Source organism: Fukomys damarensis, unplaced genomic scaffold (genome assembly GCF_012274545.1).
Source record: "Fukomys damarensis isolate Sample0158 unplaced genomic scaffold, DMR_v1.0_HiC HiC_scaffold_1, whole genome shotgun sequence".
Lineage (NCBI taxonomy): Eukaryota > Metazoa > Chordata > Mammalia > Rodentia > Bathyergidae > Fukomys > Fukomys damarensis.
Genome location: NW_022900913.1, coordinates 16,957,720 through 16,979,718, shown reverse-complemented (window position 1 = coordinate 16,979,718; position 21,999 = coordinate 16,957,720). Strand labels below are relative to the sequence as shown.

General features: G+C 35.2%; 1 protein-coding gene across 2 annotated transcripts in view; it reads left to right on the top strand.

Moving 5' to 3' along the window:
• Positions 1 to 21,999, top strand: part of Cdh12 (cadherin 12) — a 976,411-nt gene that overhangs the window by 560,291 nt on the left and 394,121 nt on the right. For both annotated transcript variants that reach the window (XM_033757884.1, XM_010609463.3), the window contains one exon: positions 6,262 to 6,410. The gene's annotated coding sequence lies outside the window, so the exon portion shown is untranslated. The remainder of the gene's footprint in view (positions 1 to 6,261; positions 6,411 to 21,999) is intronic.

The following is a 21,999-nucleotide window of genomic DNA, read 5'->3' as shown; positions in this document are numbered from 1 at the left end:
TTATTTTAGCAATCACTAACTTTCAACAACTATGTGAAATAAGTACAAACTGAATTCAATATTTTTAAAATTTATGTATGATTTATTTCTTTTTGTTTGCACTTAATTGTCATATCTGAAAGATGTAAAATGGGATGGATCTGAGCTGAGGAGAAAGGTCTAAAAATGCCAAGCAATTATGTCTACTGAAACCCTTTTTTCTTTTTAATTATCTAGTGTTCCTTTTGGTTATTTTAAATTAACTGCCTGCTGACATAGAAATGTGGTTTTAAAAACACAAAGTGTATTAATATTTTATGTGCATTCTTCAAGAACACTTCCCAGTTTTAAGTTAATTCTAAATAATTTTATTTAAATTAGCTCTCAATTTTTAATGACCATGACAATAAAGAAAAAGTTAAGCATCCAAGCATTTTATCTGGTCATAATAAAACATGATGTTCTTTTATAGAAAAATGTTATAATTGCTTAAAAATATTTAGAAAATATTACTGACCTTAGCAATATTTTTAATCTACTCATATAAAATTTCAAATCAGTAACTCAGTGGTTGATTCTTCAATTACTTGAACCATAAAATCAAAATATGTTTGCTATAATGTTATTTATAGAGTAAAACAAGTGAATTATGAGGGGCATGGAAAGGTAAGAGAGTAGTGAAATTGTGTATTTTCGTTCAACCTTTTCATCTTGCCTCCTTGATTATTTCTGAATGAAATAGAAAGAATATCAAAAATTATTAGTCAGATAAAATATTTTTATAGCTGACTGAAATCCCAGAGATAATGCAGTTTAACTTCACATTTCCAATGAAATTATTAACTAGAAGTTTTTTAAAAGTCTCAGGGTTATATAGGTACTTACTGTCAGAATCTTTACTACATTTCAATTTTATGATATCCAGTCGAGTTCTTTTTTTTAATAATTTCATCATGTCTCAAACTCATGAATCTGTATAAATGAAACTGATCTCAAAGATGTACAGTTTTTCTTAAAATTAGTAAATTCACTGTTCAGGATCCATAGACATAAACAAAAAGATCTGTTATGTAATGGATGAGAATAGTTGCATTCAGCAGAAGTCTGTGTGATAGTATTAGCTCAATGCCGCTGCTGAAAGATCAATTGATTATTAGGCAGCTTGTTGTTCTTTCCTACTTAAAACAATTATCACTGATGTCCTGGGATTTATTTTCTTCTGACAATTAAATCAACACATGAAGTTGTAGAGAGGTGATATTTTGATCTAATTTGGGTGGAGATGTGTGACTGGATTTATGTAAGAATCTCAAGATCAACTTTTGGGCGATTAACTTACCACACGTCAGCACTAATAACCAAGGTCAGGTATCGTATAGGGGGAAAATGATTATATAGAAATTATATTTTCCTTATCAACTTGGAGTAATTTTTTCCTTCATTAAATGACAATCACAGTTTATACTCTTTAGAGCAGACCTAAAATGAAGAAGCAGGGTCTTGTTTATATATCCTTTTCCACTATGACTCAGGGTTAACTTATCTATTAGTCATAGTAGAAAATCACAAAATTTGTCAGAAAAGGAGAACAGTTTCCACCAACTGTTAAAGACCAAGGACAAACATTTGCTTTTCTTTTAAGTTCCTCATTTTCTTATCATTAAAATATGAGAAAAATACTTATGGTAAAATATGTCACAAGATTCCTGTAAGAATCAAATGAAATAATAGTTTTTAAAAATGTTCTTGGCAAAGTTGAAAGACTGAATTAATTAGAATTATCATAATTTTTCTCAGAATTTTTATTAAACATCTTTTTAAAAGCGTGGTTACAACACATCTCTACAAAACTTATGGAAGTGACTGGAAATTTCAGGGAAATATGAAAGGGTGGATTTGTGTGATATTTAAGAAACTTCTAGATAAAGCTTGAACGATCTAGCAATTTTCAGTTCCACTTTAATTTTGAATGTTTTTATTACATTGTGCGCTTTAGAGAACTTGGATGTCAAAATTCATCATAAGTTTGACCTAATACATTTTCAGCAAATATTCTGGAAGTAGCCACATATTTAGGATAGATATACTTCTCTATTTTAAAAAATACTATATTTGTCTGAGAGAGCAAATGAACGGAAAAGGAGAGAATTATTTTTGAAGTTGACCAAATTGTGCTGATCCATTTAACTCCATTTAAAAGTTCTAGACTGAGATTAATTTTTAGCTAAAGCTTACTTTTGAATTTCATTTTCTGCTGATGTATATCAAACAATATCTTCTGCCTAAATTATTACAACCTGATGCCTGATACCTGATACTGTGGTGCCTCGGTTTGTGAACTTAATTTGTCCCACAATCTCGGCGGGGAGGGGAGCTGCCTATGGTATGGTCGTGTTGGTCGCCTGATGCAGAGTTTGTGAACAGAAGCAAAATTGTGCAGAATGTGCAAATGTGTCTGTTTGGAAGTAGAACTGTTCACAAACAAAAGTGTTTGTGAACTGAGGTATTACTGTATTCTCTCAGTTTTAGAACACATTTTTAAGAATGCAAAAATTACTTTTTCAAGCTGTGTATTCTACCCATACTATGTTCCTATCCTGTGAGAACTATATATATTTTTTCTCTTTGTGTGAGGAAATTTGTGTTTATTAATATTTTAAAGTGCAATGCTCATGGTGGTGCATGCCTATAGGCCCAGCTGAGAGACTGAGGCAGAAGGATTGCAGATCCAAGTTCAAGCTAGGCAACTTTTTGCTTTAGCAATACTCTGTGTTGGAACAAAAAAGCAAAATCAAAAGGGCTATGGATGTAGGTCATTGTGAAGGCCTGGGTATCAATAACAAATGCAGAGAGAGAGGAAAAGACAGACAGTGCGCATGTGTGTGTACAAAGGTTCATTGTTACAGAGTTTCAAGTCTGACTTTGCTGTGTGGCTTTGGTCAATTTACATATCTTCTCTGAACCTTATCTTTATGTAATAAAAGGATTTTTAAAATATAGTGAAGCCTACTTAAGAAGTTTTATCTGAGGAACTCTTAGATAGCAGGGCCCGCTGAAGTCCATTTAAAACAGCTGGCCCTTAGCAAGCGTCTCACACAATGCCTACTATCGCTCCCATGCTACTGTCCCTCATTCTCTGCATCCTGGTCTCTATTTGCTGTGGAACACAAGCACGTAAGTCCACATCAAACCAACTTGGCACTACATAGGTTGAAAGTTTAATAAAGAGAAATCATAGAAAAGGTTTTAGACTGAAAGTATCTTCTACAAGAATGAAAACATGGGTCATTCACAAGTATCCATCCATGCAATCTTATGCAACGTTTCAAACAGAAGTGGTCACCAGCACAAGTTCATGTCCTGTGCACCCATTTTAATTTAGGAAAATAACTGCAGGTAGATAGGAGTCAGGAAAATACACCCTGGGATTATGATTTAAAAAGAGGTCCCTGTATAATAAAAGCTCCTCAGAATGTGGTTTAGACCAATTTGAGAAACGGAAATGTTTAGTTACAGGACCCATTACATAGCAGAAACAAAAAAATCACTATTAAGGCCAGTATTATAAAGTTTAGTCCCTATGTTTTCTGCAAGGAGTTTTATATTTTATGTTTTATTTTAGCTCTGTAATCTATTTGAGTTGTCTTTTGTTCATAAGATGAGTCTAATTTCACTCATGTGCACATAAAAATTTCTAGTTTTCTCATTGCCACAAGTATAAGAAACAATCCTTTCTCATTGTATAGTTCTGGTACCTTTGTCAAAGATTAATTTGAGATTCATACATAGACTTTTTGCATATGTTACCAAAAACAAATGTTCGATATCAAGCTTAAAATTTTCTGCATGACAATCAATCTCAGAGCAAAATGGTTAATTATAAAATAGGATAGAATATTTGCTAATTACATAACAGATGAGGGGTTTATATCAAAAAATATATACAGACCTTAATAGCCCAATTTAAAAATGGTCAAGAAGCATATGTAAAGGTGTCTACTATCACAAATCATCAAAATAGTACACATCAGGGCTGGGGATTTAGCTCAGTGATTCCACTGCCTGCCTTGCAAGAGCAAGGACCTGAGTTCGATCCTTGTTACCATAAATAAATAAATAAACACATCAAAACACAATGAAACCTTACCTTACATTTGTTAGGATGACTATGATTAAAAACTCAAAAGCTAAGAAGTGTTGGCAAGGGTGTGGAGGAATTTGGGACCCTTTCGCACTGTTAACAGAAATGTGAAATGAGCAACTATTATGTACAACATATGGAACTTTCTCCCAAAATTACAAATAACGCTAGTATATCATCCAGCAAATACACACACAGACACACACAGACACACACACACACACACACACACACACACACACACACACACACCAGCAGAAGCAAGAAACCCCATGCGATTTTCATTTACAAATGCTGTGTGACATGGTCTAGACGCCCTCAGAAGGAATGAGCAGCTCAGTTTCCTGCTTGCTATTTATGATCAGGGTGCACCCGTTTGGATTTAAGCGGTTTCTCTTCTGCTGGCGCACACACGCCAGTCTATAATTGGATAATGTGCTTCCTGCTTCGCAGCAGCTAAGTCGCTGTCCGCTCCAGAAGTGCACTGATCATTGCTTCACCTTCAGCTCCCGCCCTCCCCAGCTGAGAGAGTCCCGGACCTGGGCACCCGTGGCAGGGCGGCCCCTCCTCCCCGGCTTCTGCAGGCGACATCTGCGTCTGTCGGAACATGAGCATCTGTGCCATTTCCAGCTGCTCAGTTTCACTGAATTTTATTCTGCCCAAGAAGTTCCACTGAGGAGCTTGCATTTCAATCAGCCACTATTTTAAAAAGTTTGCTAGGGGTCTGTAAGACAGATTTCTCTATTGTGTCTGTTTTGTGCATTCCCTTATTTAAACTAGTTCTGTAAGGTACATGTACATACCTCAGGGGTAATATAGATTCTCCCTGACACACACACACTCCATTCCCAACACCCACGGGATGCCACATGTCCCGTGTGAGACCTGCTTGGAGAAAGTGAAGGGCTCCACACACCACACAGTGTCACTGGGAGAGGACAGTCGCCACTGGCAATGAGGATTTTCTCACCCTCAAGACATGCAAATGAGTTTTTTCATCTGTTTATTGTGTTATTTACATAATTTTCTCCTGCCAAAAGTGAGAGCTGTCCAACGTTGATCCTTTGGGGCTTCTGTCACTTGGTTCTAGGACCTCTACTCAGGGGATCCGGTCACTTCAAGAGTCCCCCTCTGGGGAACCCTGCATGTGAAAGATTCAGCAGCTGAGAAGCAGCTGAGACCCCTTTCACTGAGAAGGGGCCACTGTCAGAGGGAAAGGGTGGGGTTGGGGGCCCCAGGCAGGTAAAGGCACTGCTCACGTTTGAAAAGTTGTTCAACATCCTTAGAACCTTTCATAAGCTTGCTTGTTTTTGATTTAGTGAATCGGTCTTTCCAGAGGTAATAGATGACTCAGACTTGCAAATATTTCACTGTCCTGTGTTGCTGAGGTTAATCTCACAATGTAAGCACTTTTGCACTCGTGTGACTAAGTGAAAATGCTATTTGAAGAACCTCAAAAGCAGTGTTCTGTTGTACATGCTTTGATTTGAGTGCTCCTGTCTGTATAAAATAGCCAAATACACCTATTCGGCATATTCAGTACGATTACCTCCTTTTTATAAATTCAGAGAGGTACACTGGGAGGGGCTGTAATAAATCTTTAAATTCATTTTACTTAGACGAGGTTGCTCTGTGCAGAAAGCTAGAGGCGAATAGGAGTGCCGTTATCTCTTTTATCACAGTGCTTAAGCAGTTGTCAGCTTTAGACTTGTCTTACAAATCAGTTCTCTATCGGGCTAGTGATCCATCCACTGCTCCTTGTATCCAACACAAACGCATCTTGAAAAATGGCACGGGAAAGCACATTTGTTTAAGTGCTGAGATGGCTAATACGGTGGCTCATCTTGCAAATTATACTCATAGTTGTTGTTCCCCCTTTAGGCTGGAAAAGACTGGATTCCCAAGTGGCCTTGGTTCCCGCCAAGCCAGTGCAAGGGTGGCTCCGTGTAGGGCGCACTCCTGGCTAATCAGGTCAATGAACAGAGCGGGCTGGGGAGACAGGGGTCCATCACAGCAGCTAGCGAGCCTCGGGACAGCCAGCTCCAGCTCGCGGAGAATCTCTGGCTGAGAAGCATCGCTTCGTCCTCATTCACTCACTGGGAATCTCTGAGGATTTCAGCTGGTCTGTTCTCTCCCCTTAGACAGTGAGGAGCTCAACATAAACAGAGAAAAGGAGCCCAGCATGCCGCCGCTCGGAGGGTGTTGATTGAAAACTTCGATCTTGCCCCACACCATTCACGGTTGATTTGACGTATTTCTCACCTCGTTCACAGAACGTATTTCAGTTAAGGTAAGTGCTGCTTTATCTGGGTGACTGCATCGGGCTGAATTTCTGCATTGAAAGTTCTAACTGACTAAACTGGCATTCTGCACTGCAGCAAGTGACTGTTTATGTCAGAAAGAGGCTTAGTTTATCAGCAAGTGTCCTAGAATGAGAACTGGAATTTGTGGATAATCACATTTCAGAGTAATTATTTAGAAACAGAATAATTCCTCCTTATATCAGAAGAACAGCCAAGGAAATGTGAAGAGAAAGCTAATTTCTCATTTCACTTTTGTAATAAACTGTTTCGAGGACTGTGCATTGCTATAGTTTTTTCACAAAGTGATTTGATGATATTTCATAATAAAATCTGAGTCTGAAAACTTCAAAGATAAATTGGATGATAAAATTTGCAAATGAGAGGTGCGACTTCCTGCAGCTTTTTACTTTAGCAATGTTCCTGAGCTCTCTTTGGATCTAAGGAATTTGATCAAATCCATGGTATTCTAGCACTTTTCATTTTGGAACTAAAAATTTAAATAGTATGGCTTCTGATGCTATTTATATAATTGATAGTTTTTATACAAGAGAGTGGAGTGCTTTTGAAGATAGATTAATACATGAAATAATAAAGAAAAATTAACTGATTTCTAAGGTGGTTATTTTTGAAATGATGAATTTTCTAAAGAGATTAAGGTTGTATGTTTGTTTAAATTTTACTTTTGGGTGTCTTTTATCTGAGGTGTATTTTTATCATCAATTTACAGTGATTGAGATAAAGCTAACCTTTAGTAATGTTTAGCAATTTTCCTTGTCATTTAGATAAACTAGTTCATATTATCTCTTCTATGCCCATTTTTGTCATAAACTTGTTCATATTCTTTCTTCCATATCCATTTTTCTCCTACAATTAAAAAAAATATCTAGAGAGCTAATGAAAGAAACTTTTTTCTCAAAGTTCAATTTTGGTATCTGAACTTTTTCTTTTTTGTTCTCTAAAGCTTTTAGTTTACACATGTGAATATAGTCTGATGGTTTTATTCTACATTATAGTAAGTTACTAAGTAACGAAGAAAAATAAAATAATTTCTTCGCTATAATGATATATGATCTATTGATTACTACTTTTTGTATATAAAGAATAACAATTTCTTACCTTATTACTATGTAGGATTTTTACTAAAAGTTAATTTTTCATATAATAAGCATTTAAAGTATAATAAGACATTGTTATGGATCTTTCACACATTGGATTTTATTATTAATGTGTAATATTAGTGCAGAGTGTAAATTTGTAGCTGCTTTTGTGTAAATATTCCAAATGTTCTTTATAGAAGGATCACTCATATTTCCTGAAATATTGACTACACCTTCCTCTGTAGGAGACTTCTGATATGGGACATGTGCAAAGATGTTAGAACACTGCTTATATTTGCTATCTTTCCAAAGTTCCCTGTAGAGCTTTTCAGGCTGATAGTGATGTTATTGCTTCTTGCCCAGGAATAAAATATTTGCAAGACTCCCATAGGCAATGAGGTGTAATTGCTAGTTGTATGTATCCAGTCAAACCCTGAAGACATTTTTCTACTTCTTTTGAACTCAGACTTTATTTTTTCTATTTCTTTTATTTAAAATCCCTCTTTCTTTCTTTCTCTTTCTTTCTTTCATATATATATAGAGAGGGGGGGGAGAAACAGAGCACATAATGATTACATTTAGTAGGAAAGTGTTGGGATTTTTTGTTATCTGTTCCTGTCTTCCTTCTTTTAGTCTTTCTATCACTCATATGGTGTCACCTATAAATTTATTTTTTGTACATGTTTGTAGTAATAATGATCATGCTCCTTGTGGGCTTGGTACATGTATACAACAAATCAGTTGTGATGTTGAGAGGTGGTTTCTTGACAGATTCAGTGGTAACTGCGTGAAGATTGTGTTGATTATGATGATTATCAGTGGGTCTTTGTTGTCTTGTTGTTCCTTTTCTTTTCTAGTAAATAAAATTGATAAAGAGGAAAGAACAAACATTAACTTAACAAGAGCAGTTTTGATATTAAAGAACTTAGGCACTGCTGAAAGTATCTCTATACTGAGCATTCCATGTGTCAAATTCAAACCTGTTGGGGACACCAGGCCCCATAATTTTGTATGCATGTTCTTCCCATTGAAATGAATGACCAGAGTATAACCACTGAAGGGTGCATTTAGTGTTTAATGAAATACGTATGTGTAAACATGACCACCAATTATAGTTCTTACTCAAAAGAAAGATCTACCTAAAGTTTTGAAAGAAATTATACCATGGCTGTAGTTGTCTTAATTTGCATCACTCAGGCTGATAAGGGAATGGGGGAATATCTTGTGTGCAATTGAAAATGGTAGCTTTAAGTAACACTTACCTCTTCTTATCTTTTTAGCAAATTATTCTATCCTTCTCAGATGCTGTCATAATTCTTGGATCTGTATTGATTTATTTGTTCATGTATTTATTTATTCTCCAAGATCAGAAAATACCTTATGGGACAGCCTCTCTTAGAGCAAGGAAATTGGAAATTTAAGGAAGATAATCTAGCAAAACTTAATGAAACTTACTTCAAATTATATAATCTGCCCCTTCATATGTAGTATTTAAATAAAAGACAGTGCAAAAAGCAGTACCCAGCATATCTTGAATGCATCATAAATATGTAACGGCTGGTAGAGGACTTGGGTGGGGAGGAAAGAAGGGAGAGGATACAATATGAGAAAAGGAAAAAATGGAAACAAAGTCTTTTTAAATAGGGAGGGGTGGAGGAGTTGAAGGGAGGGCAGGGGAACGAGGAAAAAACAAGAACCAAGATACATCATGTGAAGGCACAAGTGCCTAATGATAAATGTAAATGTACTGAATACCTAACATGAAACAATAAAATAATTTGAGGAAAAAATAAATAAAATAAACTTGCAAATATTGTTATAGAAACATCGACAAAATAATAGTATTGTTTACTTCTTTTTTTTTTTTTTTTTTTTTTTTTTTTTTTTTTTTTTTTTTTGGTACTGAGGATTGAAATTGTGTCCTTGCGCTTGCAAGGCAGACCACCGAACCGCTAAGCTAAATTCCTGGCTTGTTTACTCCCATTTTATAGAGAAGGACATGTAAGCTGCACGATGTCGTGTAACTGGGCCAAGAGTGCACGATAGTGGTCCTGAATGTGTGGTGGATACAAACATATTTCTGAATGTTGAAAGGGAATCCACCTTACACCACATCTCCATTGCTTTGCATATAACTATTACTTCCAATATCTGCCATAATAAATACGAATATTTTCAGACTATGCCAGTGCAGAGCAGTTATATTACTCTTCTAATGATTTAACTGTTGGCTTAAAAACCGATAATTTAATAAACAATTTTGTCATCCCTATGGCCACCAACTTTTAAAAATGGTGTGTTCTGTGTTCTTCTAAGTTCTGAGTAGTTCTTTGTGTAGGATTTTGCTTCCAGTTAGTCCTGATTACTACTAACAGAAAGAACATTTCTCATGAACATAATCAATACTGAAATTTAAATTGAGTGTTGGTGATATACACATCTGTACAATAGAATTAGACACACTTGGAAGAAAATAAAAATGAGATGTAAAGATAAAGCTTTAGTGCCACTTGTATTAAAATTAAACTAAAGGGAACTTACTGGCAAAAAAATATTCAAAGCATTAGAAATATAGAGAAACTGACAATTGGAAGTGAATATTTGAAATAAACTGCAGATTTACATTTTTAGAAGAACATTTTCTCTATTTCCTTTATATAAATTGCTCACCTATAGATATATCTAGTATAGATAATCATGTTGAAATTGTGAAAATATCTGTCAATTGTCCTAACTTTGACGCACCCGTACACCAAGAGGAAAGCAATGTAAAATCAATGTTGCCTTAGAAAACTCAATATGACTGACTGTCATATCTAAGGATGTGTTACATGGTAACTGGAAGTTAGGTTACATTATTATAAAATAGAATATTTTATTGCAGGACAAAGGACATGCCCAACTCTTCCTTTAAGTAAGAAAGAAAGAAAGAAAGAAAGAAAGAAAGAGCCTAATGATAAATGTAAATGTACTGAATACCTACCATGTAACAATAAAGTAGCATATGTTAATAATATAGGTTTAACAATGATTAGAAACTCAATCAGTATATAAATATAGGTATGTGTAGTATCCAACCACCAACTTTTGATTCTCTAGAAGTTTTTTTATCAACTCTCATTTTATCTTAAATGTGTATAAGAATGCCAGAACAATAAAATATATTTGAAAATAATTTATATGCTTTGCAAACTAATACTGCAGCCAACTAATGGTAATTCTCCAAAATGCAAAAATATTATGAGAATATAAAACCATATGCCAAGAATGGGGTGAAAGGGAAGAAACAGAAAGAAAAGAAAAGTAAAAAGGATTAAATTACACACACACACACACACACACACACACATAATCCCCATGATGAATGTATTCATTATGGATCTCAAAGATGTACTAGAGAAAGTAAAAGAAAAAAATAAGAGATCATGTATGAGTTCCTTACTGTCCTCAAAATATTCGACCAGAGATGAACATGACTTAAGTCTAACACAGCTGTGTCAAGAACTGCCAGTGGCTATCGTGTGCCCTTATATGAAAATCAAGTCTAGTGTATTACTGAGTGCCTTTAAATACAAAGTAACAAGCAGATCACTAGGAGTTGACAGGCAGAAGCAAAATTTGAGAAATTCAAAGATAGTAGTTGATAGAAATTAGAAGTAATCTCCCATTATGAAGTTGGTATCAAGAAATAATTACTTTTGAACAATTAGAAGAGACATATTTTCTAACTTCCCATAATGACTATCTAAAAGAAGGAAAAAATAGTATGAAATGAAGTGATATTCCAGAAACACCATTGATGAAATTTTTTTCCTATGTTCCATGTTTTTTCTCTAAGGTATCAGTTTCATTAACCAATTCAAAACGAGCACATTTGTTGCCTTTAGATAAACGGCTAATAACGTACACACATCTTGAACACTCAGAGTCCTGCCAGTCAGTGAAAGGCAGCAGCGTATAATAGCTGTAAGTGTTCATTCTACACAGAAATCTCAAAGCCAGGAACTTCTGTGGCCAAGTCAGATAAGATGTTCGTGTGTTCTTTATGGCCTTTAAAATGCGACTATTCTTGTTACTGCTACGATCACAGAGTTGTGAGGAGTAAAAGAAATAATTAATCTCATATTTATAATGTCTCAGGTGCTCAGGAAATGGTAGTTATTATTATAAACAGGAATACTTATTATTAGCCCCTCACTTTACTTGTCAAAGAGAGCAAATTAGAGTTATTCTCTCCGCCTTACAACAATGAACTCTTTGGTATCTTGCCAGAAGCTCCCAGATCTATTTTCTTTTTTGTTTTTTTTTTTTTTTTTTTTTTTTTTTTTTTTTTTTTTTTGTGCTGGGGATAAAACTTGAGTTGGTCCTTGGGCTTGCGAGGTAGGCAGCAGCACCACTGAGCTAAATCTCCAACCCCCTCTATTTTCTGATACTATGTTTATAGCAGGAGCATTAAATTTTAGAAACTTTTTTTTTCTTTTATGTTGGATTTACACTGGTGGATGGAAGTTTTTTGGAAAAAAATGTTATATTGAAAATTAGTTTAGAGAAACCTTCTTATTGTCAACACAGGACTAAACTTTGAATTTAATCTTTTACTGTATTTCTTAAGAATATTGAAAGGAAGTGACCAAATCTTGAAAGCCAACCTCTTTTGACTGCAGATGGTTCACACTTAACTTGAGTTTGCAGGAGTAAGGAAAATAGTTCATGATCTGTTTTTATAAATAGAGTTTTATTGGAACACGGCTGCTTACTTCTAAAGTGTCATTGGCTGCTTACATGTTGCAAAGCCAGCACTGAATTGTTGAATACAGTAAGATTTTAGAACCTACAAAGATGAAAATATGCACTATTTTCTCTTCTATAGAAAAACTTTGCTGATTTCTTGTTTAGAAGAGAGACCTTTATCTTCCATGATTTTTTTATTATCTGCACAATGAATAATATTTGGTACAAATATTTAAGTGTCTTGAAAATAGCTATGTAAAAGTTTATTTTCAAATAAGGTCATGGTTATTATTTCCTCTTATCTAATCATTCACCAAAATGTTTTTTCTCATTGAGTTTATTGGTACATTTTAGGTATACAGTACAGTTACAGTCATCATTAGGATCCTGTATCTTTACATGACAGGTCTTGCTTCTCATTTTTTCCTTTATCGCTGCCCTCCCTTCATCCCCTCCTCCCTTCCATATTTACAAATACTTTATTTCCATTTGTTCACCTAAATCTTAATAGGGGGTTTAAATCTCCAAGTTATAAAATATAATCAAGTTACCATTTATCAGAGTCATTTATTACCTACTTATCATCTGTGCAAAAGTATTCCATATCATACTTTGTTTCCTGATTCAAGTGACAAGATAAAAATATTTTTATAATGAGATACAAAGCACATATTCTCAAATTTTAGTTAACAGAGGATGCAACTATTATATGACTTGTAGCAGATTCTTGAATTTCATTCTTGGAGAAGTGATTTGATAAGTCTACAAAAAAAAAAACAACTCAGGAGCCACAGTTTTGATTCATATGCAGAAATTTTAAAAATCACAATGTTTAGAAACGTAACAACCATCAGAGCTTTTTTAAAAAATTAATTTTATTGTTACATGTAAGGTATATAATATGATGACATCCGTCATTGGAAATTTGCATCTTTCCATAATCCATCTTGTTTCTTAGTTTTCCCCATTCCCCTGTCCTCCCTTCAACCCCTCCCTGCCTCCCTATCTACAAAGACTTTGTTTCCATTTTTTCTTTTCATCATAATGATTCCATTCCCTTCTTTCATACAGCCAGGATTGAGGGCTGCTGCTATAGACCAATACAACCTGAACTTCTTTCATGTGTATGAAAACACTTTGGACGATCTTGTTCAATAATTCTGGAGTGTGGCTTAAGGCTCTGTATTTCTAAGACCCTCTCAGGAATGTTAATGCTGCTGGTAGATGAAAAATGTTGCAATCACTGCACTCCATCACCCTCCTCTGCCCACAGTTGCCTTAAGTGTGTGAAGGTATAATCATAGGATGAGATTTTGGTCTTTCTCACGTCTTGCCAAGAAACTCTTCTCATCTCTTACAGTGATAGAATTCTGAGCCATGTCAAATATGAGAAATGCATACATATATACTCCGCAGTAGACACAAAGCCTCTGGTTTGGTTGATAATCAAACTCAATACAAAGCATCCGTATTTAATGTCATTAAAATACTTTGGAGCAGGACAGTTTAGACTATTCATTTCAGAAGTGGAATCCTGGGTGTTATATTTCACTTTTGAGAAAAATTTTTTTGTTGGCATTGCCAATTTTTGCTGAAATTAAGTAGGACCAGTCAACTTTTCACCTATGTTTTCTTTCACAATTGTACTAAAATATCACCCCCGCCATCTTTTTTTTCCTTTAACCTCACATTTACTACTTATTTTCTGTCCCTGGGTTTTCTTTTTTAATAGGGCTCTGTGAAGACAAGTACTTTGCTTGGGGCACTCCTTCAACCTCAACCCCTGTATGAGCGTCTGTGACGTAGCTGGTACGGATTCACCCAAAGAAGGAGCAAAGACAGAGGAAGCAGAGAGAGGGAAAGAGGAACAGTGTGTCGGCAGAGAGGGAGGGATCTACATGTCTTCCAGTCTTGTTCCTAAATCTTTCTACCTCCTCTCTCTCTCTCTGCTGTCTCAGTGAACAGTACTGAGACTGTGGTCTGTCCAATGTATCGCGTCAGAAATACCATCTATCAGATTTGACCTCCCACTTCCCACACCCACACATCCAGTAAGCGGCTCATCTTTTCATCTTGTCTTCTCCCTCTTTCCTATATGCATTTTCTTTCTTACCCTCCCATCTGTCACTTACCTTACGGTGTCTTTACTTTATTTCTCTTTCAACAAAAGAATCTTCTAAAATGCCAGAAAAGTGGCCTTTCTAAACACAAACTTGTCAAATATTCTTTATTATGGGCCCTTCCCTTATAGTGTCCCGTCCTTTTAGGATACAATTGAAACTTTTGTTTAACGTCAATTTCTCTACAAGTTCTAAATGGTTCATCGTCTTGTCTAATACAGAAATGTTCAAAGTCATTTCTGTTTTATCTTTCAGGTTTTATCTTTTCTATTTGCCATATTAAGTTGACTCCTTCGTTGTCTAGATCACCTGATGCTAAAAACGAATTGAAATGCTCCTCCTTTAGGTCTCCATAACAGAATCTTTGTCTCTTCCACTCCAGTTATAGAGCTCTACATTGTTTAGAATGCTGAACTCCAATTTTTAAAATGATAGTTTCTCTACATGATTTATTCACTACCAGATATCCGGGGACAGGCACTTATCCCGTACAAAAGTCTATGCTAAAGCTGTCAATTAGGTATCTTTTTCCCATTAAAGCACAGTCACTCATAAACCAGGGTTTGTTTCTTCTACTTAGAGAGTTTAAGTCCTGCCATTCAGAAAATAATATCAATCTTCCATATCATAGTCACAAAATGTCAAAACCCATAAAAGGCAGTGATAATTAGATTAATTCAAAACATTCAGCATGTTTAAAACTGCTGAAATCTACTATTTCCATCATCATACCCGCCTTATGGTCTATGTAGATATCTTATCCTTTAATGGGAGTAAAAATTATGCACAGCATTGAGTAAAGGTCACCTATTTTCAATCAGACTCTTTCGGTGTAATAACTGGATGACATTTCTCATCCATTTGTGATCAATGAACACACATATTTCAACTCAAAAGTCCATTCTCTTCAAAAACACCAATTTTATGCCTTCTCATTTCATAACTAGATGAGCTACCCTAATTCTCATTCTTGGAATTTTTGATCTTTATAAAAATATAATTGGCAGAACAAATAACAGAAACTGGCTATACTTCCTAGTGAGGAGTCAGAAAGCACACTCAAAATAGACATGCTTTGACCTCTCCTATTTAAGGGTTGATTATATTTTTATACTTAATATTACCATAATTAAGCTGTATTTTCATTACTTGTCCTTTCTATGGGGTGAGGTGAATTGCTCTAAAAATCAATAGAGAGAAAACAACAGCATTAATTCTGGAACCTATTTCTCTCACAGATATTTAGAAGCAATCTTCCCTGGAACCATAATCCCCAAAAGGAAATTGCAGTCCCTGCAGAAACACAGTGTGGGTCATCTGGGTCCTAGGTCTCTAGATTTTTCTAAAAGCCTTCACAGGCACAGATGACATTTTAAATAGCTTGTCAGGAAAAGAAACAATTTTTAATGCAGATACACCACATATAATGTTTTTTATCAGTGCCCCTGAAGGCAAACATCTGAAAGGTAGAAAGAAACATAGTGCAAAGATAAATATCATTACTAGTGTCTAAGGAGAAACATGATATAAACATAACAGAGAAAGATCTCTTGTCAGAAAATAAAGAAAACTGGCTACTATCTTACCATTTTGTACCAATTCAGAAGTATAGTTAGACATCAGGAATTTGTTTCTGTACTGGATGCTAAGCCATTTTGTTTTTTAAGACATTCAAGAGAAGACATCTTCACACCTGGGAAGGGGACTTCACCCCAGAGATAAGCAGCAGCCAGTGAAAACAGCCTACACATCTTTACACGAAGTAATGAAAGTGTCACTCTGATTCCATTCAATAAGTAAAATTTGTTGTGTGATGAGGGATTATGTTACCCTAGTTCATGAACAACATAAAAATGCATAAAGCTACCACCCTTTCTTCCCCCTGACTTTCACGTCTTTTTTACTTCTGTTCCTACAGACTTTTGAATTATTTTTCCTTTATGACAAGGTAGGCATAGAACTTCTCTACAATGTGTTTTTTGTTTTGTTTTGTTTTTTGCTTGTGAATCTATCACAGTAAAATTCTACTCAAGGAGTTTGATGGCTTGGAGAGGGAGATTAAATGCAAACTATGTTATTTCTCAAGTAGCTCATTCCTTCTTTGGAGGAACTTGACTAGAAAAACTTTCTATCATTTTAGAAGAATTCTGTACTGATAGGTATGAGATTCTTTAGCACTAAATTTATTTGATTGCCTGGTTCCTCAAAAAGGGAATTGTTAAGTCATTAAAACATGGATAAGCACAATAAAATTAATCTTCCATATGAAAACCCATTTACTACTACAATTGATACGCAGGCCAATAATGGTTCTAAGATTTTCTATTTAGTTGTTAACTGTTTAGAAACAGGATCTTGCTATATTTCCCAGCCTACTTGCAGCCTCCCAGGCTCGAGTGATTTCCTGCTTCAGCCTCCCAAGTATCTGGGCAAACAGCCACGAGCTACCATATTCATCTTTAATGTTCTGATACTTTCTGTATGACCATAATCTGGGTTCACATGTCCCTTGTAGGACACATGGCAGCTTAGCTTTATTGAAAGACAATTTACTGTCTTTCCTCTGACTCATATCAGATACGAAAACGGTAGCCTGTCTGGCTGCTTTACAAGAGTAAAATTAAAACTTGCCTGATGTGCTTATTTTATGTTGCTAATAACACAAAACAGCGGAGTGGTTAGGTTACAAGGAAAAGAAGCTGAGAGTTCTGGAGGTCCGCATTGTAGGCCACATCTGTCGGTGACCTACTTGCTGGCGGGATCCTGAAATGGCCCAGGACAAGCATCACGTGGCCAAAGGCAGCGAGCATCTCTCTTCTGGTGCCTCTTCCTCTTTCCACCTAGCCACTAGGAGCTCCAGCCTGTGAATTTTCTGAATTTAATTCTCTCCCCAAACAATGCAGCCTTTACTTTCACTTTGGGTTCTTTGCCACGAAGACACAATGTGGTATTTATACATGTGTGTCCAATTCACTTCACTTACGCATATATGGACCAACATGTACAACACCTATTGGAAAATGGAAAAACAAAATGTTCAGATGACAATGAAACCGGAGGAGGGAAGAGGGAAAGGAAGGAAGAGAAAAGAAAAAAATAGAAGGAAAAAATGGAAAGAAATTTCATTTATAGATAAGGAGAGGAAGAGTTTTGAAGGAAAGGGAGGGAACTGGGGAAAAAAAGAAAGAAACAAGAGGGCCGGGGATATAGCTCAGGGGTTCTGCCTCCTACCTCGTAAGGGCAAGGGCCTAAGTTTGATCCCCAGTACTGAAAAAAAAAAAGCAGAAAAAAGAAACAAGATATATCATGTATGGATTCCAATTCCCTATGGTGAATTTATCATTATGTATATCTAAAATGTACCAATAGAAAAAAATGAACAATGTGATCAAATAACGTAGCTGTTTTCCTCTTCTGAATGCCTCAGACTGGTTTAAATTGAATTCTCCTGCATGAAATTTTGGAGTAGTCCTCAACCCAAACCTTAGCACCAGGGCAGGTAAGTGTTTCTTCTGCCTTAGGGACTGGTGAGGAAGATCACTGCTGGTGTCATCCTCATTAAAATGTGTCAAGTCTTAGCATGTCAAGAGGAAATTCCAGAACGGCAGGCAAGTTTGTCTACATAAAGCCACCATTAATAAAAACACATCTTCCTAAATCAAACTTAAGTTTTGTATGTAAATTACAGATTTAGCTAGAGCAGAAAACTGTTGAAATGGTGTAGAAATAGAAAGAAGAATCTCCAGAGTTTCTTTACTGACCCATTTAAACCTGACAAGGGTATAGTGACACGAACAAAAGGAACAGGTATAGCATTCAGGATTCTAGGTATAATTTAAGTGGTAGCAACAGTTTTGCAGGCAGTAAGCTACTCGTCATTACATATGATCCCCTCATTACACAGAAATTCTGAATGTGAGAAATGCCTGTATCTTGGGTTGCCACATAACAAACCTGTCATTTATATACGATGTTTGTACAGCATGCTCATATGGTGTGGATAATGAATTTGAAGCTCAATTTCATTCTTGCTAGTAATTGTATAGCATAGAAGTATGGCAAAAAGAATAAAGTATTTGCCGTTATTCCCTTAGCCATCCTTATGAGTGCTTTAACCTGTGTGATATGAACAACTCACAGGCAAATGCATATGCCCATAAATGTAGGAAAGTAAAATTGTGACTTTTAACATTAAAATGAAGCTTATTTTAGGTAGACACTGAAGGTGATAAATTGAAAAAGGTAAAAAAAAAGAATGAGAACAGTGAATTGGAAGACTAATTATTATTTCTACAGGCTTTTAATTTTTTTTTTTTTTTTTTTTTTTTTTTTTTTTTTTTTTTTTTTTGGTACCGGGGATCAAACTTGCATCTTTGTGATTCCCAGGATAATATACTTCTCATACAGGGTTATTTGATTGTGTCAGTCAAACGCTTTAAGGTGCATTTATGATAATGTCGGTAATTCCATTTTGCAGTGTATGTATGAGATAAATGCACGTGATTCTAAATATTTAAATGTTAGTTTATATTGAAATTATTTATGAAAGTAAGATGTCCTGGATATCTCAGACTAGAAAACAATTATAAATGAGTATATTCAGATGTATGTATATACACACAAAACCCTAGGTATGTATTGGCATGGTATTTGGATATATATTCACTGCATATCAAGTGGAGGGCAAAACAAAAATATATGTAAATATCTAAAACATTAAACAGGTATAAGTATGCATATGCAAAAGCACTGTCACAATTTCTCCCAGCATAAGGTTATAGGTGACCAGTATTCATCATGCTTTCATAACTTTTCCAATTCATTTTTGTAACAGTTAACATATTTGCATATAATCTATTAAAATGGTATTGGCTTTGAAAAATATAAAAATCTGTATTACCTAGAAGATCACCATCAAATTTCCAGACTAAAGGCTTCTGGTTCTCAACTATGTTTCTACACAGAGTCCTCTGTACTAAGTCCCAAGATTGCCACTCTTCTACCCACGACCCCATGTCTCCTAACTGCTCTTCTTCTAGGGGCCTCTGGAATAGCCTTGCAAAATGCCAAACACTGCAGTTGTTGCAACCCTATAGTGATTCACACATTCAATAACAGGATTAATGTTCTGATACCAAGCTATTAAACAGTACTCAGTGAATAAAGTTTTCATTTATACAAGGTGCCTTTTCTAATAGCTTATCATAGAAGGTGCTTTTAGGACATCATCAAAAAGTGTGTTGTCTTAGTCTTTGTCATTCTAGTCTACAAATTTATCTTAAGAAACTATAAAGTGAAACAATGTTCAAGATTGTACTCATATTAACCCACATTTAAAATCTATAGGAGCCAGGACAAATTTATAAAATGATGGAAACACAAATATCATGCATCTAAGTATTTAAAAGTAAGCAATGCAAACATATTATTAAATGAAAATATTTTTTCTTCTGCTTTGTCAAATCCAACTTTATATTTTTTAAAATAGAAAAATATACCAAATTTATCTTTTTATGTGGCCGAATTTAGGCAAAATAAGATAAGCTTTCCATATTTCTTTACATGTAAGCATTATTTAACAGAATGCATAAAAATATATTAGTATTTTCTTATTCATAATAACTTCAATGAGAAAGAACTTTTAAAGCATTATCTGATTATACAGTGAACTTATATACTAAAATCGGATTAATTAAGATACCAAAGAAGTTATAGTAATGTAAATTTTTTTAATCCGTTAAATTTATTGGTACATTTTAAGTATACAATATGATGACATTCATCATTGGGAATTTGTACCTTTACCTGATGTATCTTGGTTCTTATTTTTTTTCCACGTTCTTCTGCCCTCCATCTACCTCTCCTCCACTTGCTATTTACAAAGACTTTGCTTCCATTCCTTCCTGATGGTTTAAATAATGAAATCATTATTTATTCTGAATGTTTTGCTAACGTTTGTGTTATAATTACATCTTAGTTATTCACTTGTTTTTAAAAGAAGACTGAGGCTTATGTTTTTCATGAAGGAAATACAAATTATAGTTTACCATAATGGATTTTGCTCCACCAACTTGCACATGAAGAACCTCATGCAAAATCTTTTTATTTTCTTTTGCTGTCAAACTGATCACACACAGATCTGTGGGGAGAGCAATGCAGAATCGTATAAGCATTTTTTGCAAGGAGCATTCAGATTCACAAATCGGAAGAAAAAATGCTTATTTAAAGTCTTTATAAATCTTAAGGAAATGATTCTGTATTTGTATGTGATTATCTTGGGTTAGATTGAGGCAGAAATAAAATAACTTTCTCAATCATTTTGCTGTACAGATGTATTATGGGAACAAGTGATAACATCATAATTTTAGATGAGGAAATGAGAACGAGCCCTCCATAATCAATACATGATCTTCATAAAACTCAAGAAATACCGCTTTGATATGAAAGAGAAATACTCCCTAAGTAGGACAGAAGTAATGGTACTGAAATCTGCTTCACATCCAAACCATAAAACTCTGAGAACATCTACTCTGCCGATGTTATTTTTACCTGTTAACTTGGGGTGTTGATTTCCCTTGGGTCAGAAATCCTAACGATAGTTTCTTTCAAATAAATAACTTATCCTGACCTATTTTTATCTGGTTAGCTAGGTATAAAGAAATAACATTTGGCACCCCCTGAACCCCAAGTGTTGGGTAAAAGAAGAGAGGTCAATCCTGTGAGATAGTATTAGGGAGAGAAGAACCCATGAGGAGCCACAGAGTTGTTCCAGAACGACAGAGCTTTGAAGCTCAGGGAGAGAGAATAGAAGGAAGAGAAGAGGGGATGGGAAAGGCCTTAAAGTGCCTGTGGCTACCTCCGAAGTTGTTTCAAACCTGCTTAGCATGTGGAAGTCAATGCCCTGATTCCCCGTGCATATATCATTTTTATGGGAAAAAGGAAGGGAATTTTTAAAGCTGTACAGTCTTCTGCCTACTTCCGGTCAGTTCAGTAGCCAACATTTTGACTGTGTATGTAACTTGGTAACTGATACCCCTTGGAATAGGGCATACCAGAAAGCAGTAGAGAAGATGCTATTTATCTCTCAGAAGTGAAAGGGAATGCACACCCATGAACACACACTTACACACACACACTTTCATACACACACATACACGCACATGCACAATCTCTCCCAGGACATCGGTAATACGTTGTTCAGAAATACAACATGCTCTTGTGTGCATTCATGCAGAAATCTCTCTAAAATCCTAGAGTTATATCCTCTGATTAAAATGTTTGGAGTCACTTTTCCTTTATTAGTGATGGAATAAACCTAAGAAAATTTGATTGGCTATTCATGTCTCCTATGTATGTGCTTTCATATGAAAAAGATACTGTGAAGCAAAAAGAGTGAGCACTTTATTCACAGGCTTTTAGTTTCCTGTTGAACACAATTCAAGAAGAAGAAAGAGAATATAAGGGAGAAAAACTGACAGAAAACGCTCTATATTTTAGAAGCACATAAATGTAAATCTTCATAAGAGACAAATTTGCTGGTAATAGAGCCAGAGTCAAAGGTGCGTTGCTTGTTCATGCTTAAAAGTTATAAATATACATTTTATATTTTCTCATTTTTGAGCATTAAA